A 3,385-nucleotide genomic window follows, 5' to 3' on the forward strand; every position below is an offset into this window, starting at 1 on the left:
TTCAACTAATTCCGGTTCCATTTTTTGCACCCCCAACCCCTGTGCGTGCGGGTAGGAGTTGTGGTAAAACATGACATATAGATATATTAGTGAGGTAAACCTTTTACCTTATAAATAATCTATTCTTTTGTTCCCACACCTATGTGGGACAAGTAGTTTTACCAAATTGAGACATTCATTCACACACCCAATTTCCAACACAAAGTATTATAGTATATGGACTAGATGTGTAATATGGTGGTTTTTATAAACACCCACCACATGAGACTTTAATTACACAATTACAATCAAATACAATTATGATTACAAGTTTAATTGTCATCTACATGAAATTGATGGTTACTTACCTAGGACCAGACAGAACAGAAGCCATCAACTGTGTCATATCTTTGTCATGTTCAAATGCTGTGTTTTGTAGTCTCGGATCTGTGAAGTTGGAATCCAAGTTAGATTCGACTTTCATTACTCCTTCTAACACCTTAACCACCATCGACATGGAAGGCCTTTTCGTAAAATCATATTGTAAACACCATGAGGCCACTTTAATCATCTCTACAACTTCAGAACTGTGTGTTTGCATGTCTTTGCTATACTTATCAACCATATCTTGCAGAGTCCCTTGTTCCCAACATTTTTGAAGGACATCAAGTAAGTTCCAACTTTCTTCAGGCTGAGATATGTCAAATTTCTTCCTCCCACACAACATCTCCAAGAGAACGATCCCGAAGCTGTATACGTCAACTTTTTCAGTAATAACTGAGCTCAACCATTCTGGAGCCAGATATCCTGGGGTTCCTCTCACTGTAGTCATCACCTGGGGTTGATTTCTGTCGATGAGCTTAGACAACCCGAAATCAGATACTCTGGCATTAAACTCACTGTCTAGCAAAATGTTTTGAGGTTTGATATCTAGGTGTATGATTTTTTGCCTACAATCTTCATGAAGATATGCTAGACCCTTGGCTACGTCACGAATGATTTTCTTCCTGCATTTCCATTCCAGAACCTTTTCTCGGTCTCCATGGTAGATCCAGCGATCTAAAGATCCGTTACTCATGAATTCATACACGAGAAATCGTTGTGATTTCCATGCACAAAATCCCCTGAGTGTAACCAGATTCACATGGTGAATACTTCCAATGGATTGAACTTCAGCTAGGAATGATTTGTTAACCTGCCCAAGACCCCCAAGACATTTTACTGCAATCTTTGAGCCGTCTTCAAGAGTCCCTTTGAAAACCACTCCGAACCCCCCTTCACCAAGCTTCTTATTAAAATTCTCTGTGATGGTTTTCAGTTCTTCATAGGAAAATCGATTTGGCAATCCTAGTACCTCGCCTAGAGACTCTTCCTCCCTTTGAGTGTCCAATCTACGCTTACGAGTTACGTTAATAAGAAAACCTATAACCCCAAGGAGAAACAGAACACTTCCAATAGTAAAAGTTAATATAACTCCTAAATTTGATCGAGACTTAGAAGCGGAAGGAGGTGATCTTACATTCTGCACTTTTATGAAAGTTATAGTACTGTTATGAATTACAAATGTATCGAGATTCATCAATGTGAATAACTCAAAAGGTAAATAACAGTCCCCACTTGAGGAATCAGAACCATTACCATACTGAAACAGAGCTGCTTTGCATGAGCAATTGTTGGCACATGCTTGTTTGCAAGTCTCTGTGTCCACTCTCTTCATGTCTGCAACAAAGTTGAAAGATATAAAATTCTCTAGTTCAATGAAGGTTTGATCTTGGGTGGCATTACAAGTGAGAGGAGTAATTTCAAAGCAACCCAGGTTTGGTTGCCAATCATTCACTGCTCGGAAATAGTCTATCCTGGTAGAGCTTGATACTGGACAGCGACACTGTTGATTACCTGAGCAAAGGGCGTTTCTCCCGCAAGCCAAAGGATAATTACACTCTCCAAGATGATCGCTAAATAGATCAGCCACCACTGACCAACTTTCTTGCCATTCAAACACTTTCAAATGGCCGTCCGGCATCAGTTTCATATACTGGGCTGATGATGCTCCAGGTATGGGAATCACTCCGTAAGGATCACTTGGCTCAACCGAAGAAAGTGAAGAAAGACAAACTCCCATTCAAGAACTCAATGTATCTTCTTCCTTTATCTGTACCGTTGCCACTGAACAACTTATCGTAATAAGATAGAGGCGGGTTTGATCCAACATAAGCAAATAAACCTTCATCCGTGACTTCAAGAGAGTACAAACCTTGTTGGGCCGTCCAATTAGTTGATGAAACACTAGGTATCAGCTGCTGTCCTTGAAACAGTCTTTGCCCCAGTACCAAACAGTCAGTTGGGTAATCAAAAGATTGCCAAACCACAGAGCTATTGACATCAAACAAGACTAGGTTTCCATCATTGGTTAAGTTTAAACCAGCAACAGATTTCCCAGTGGTGTTGGTAGACCAAACTGTGCTTCCATCGACATCTTGCAAGACAAGTTCTCCAGTTGCTGTGAGATTCAGTACTGCACCATAACTAACCGGATGGTCTCGGTTTGCTGACCACACCACCTGAGGGAATCCTGTAGATTGTTGCTCATCGATAGCACTAGTACTGTTGGTTTGAACAATGAAGACATAGAAGAGGTAAGAGGTGCAGCTTCCATTGCAGTAGAAACCACATGCGAAGCTGGGCCCTGATGATCCTCTAATGAAGTTGGCTCGGACAATTGAGCCATCTCCGAACACAGCAGCATGGCAGAATGATTCAGTGTTGGTCCATGTAGTAGAAAGATTTGCAGTAGGGTGATCGGAAGTGGTCGAGTAGCAATTCAAGATGAAAAACAAGGCAAAACAGTAACGGGGTCCTCTCATCACTAATGATCAATGAACATATGAAGATATATGTTTGATGGTCTAAGTATTACATCTAACGTAGTAAAAGTTAAATCCATGCTAATTTAATATCACCCTACTTTAGAAAAAGACAACGGACACATGTGTCCTGAGCATGTTGTAAGCATCGTCATTGGCAATAACTACAATCGTTGTGCTTTGTTTGGAATAATTGCCGTTTATTCCTTTTGATTCCATCGCTAGTGAAATCACCAAGGTACCCTGAAATCGATCTGTTAATCTTTCGCCAACTGATTTATTAGTAAAGCATCAGAAGACAACTGATTGCAGAGCAGAGAGTGGCTTAACTCTTACTCGTGTCCAAAAGGCAAAATTAGAGACGAGTGGGAGTGGGAGGGTGTAAACAAGACAGTCACAATTATCTAAGCTCAAGCGCCTCGTTTCGAGTTAGCTTGTTTGTAGTGTAAGCTCGGGCTCCGGATTCAGATAGCTTATTATTTATTAATTATTTTATATACATGCATAATTATAGATATATAAATAAATATATTATAATCATA

At 40.2% G+C, this 3,385-nt stretch overlaps 1 pseudogene; it reads right to left on the reverse strand.

The window, feature by feature from the left end:
- Window positions 1–228: 228 nt before the first annotated feature.
- LOC110892862 lies at window positions 229–2,843 on the reverse strand (annotated as a pseudogene).
- Window positions 2,844–3,385: the final 542 nt, after the last annotated feature.

The sequence above is a fragment of the Helianthus annuus genome, chromosome 12 (assembly GCF_002127325.2).
Source record: "Helianthus annuus cultivar XRQ/B chromosome 12, HanXRQr2.0-SUNRISE, whole genome shotgun sequence".
In the NCBI taxonomy this organism is placed as follows: Eukaryota; Viridiplantae; Streptophyta; class Magnoliopsida; order Asterales; family Asteraceae; genus Helianthus; species Helianthus annuus.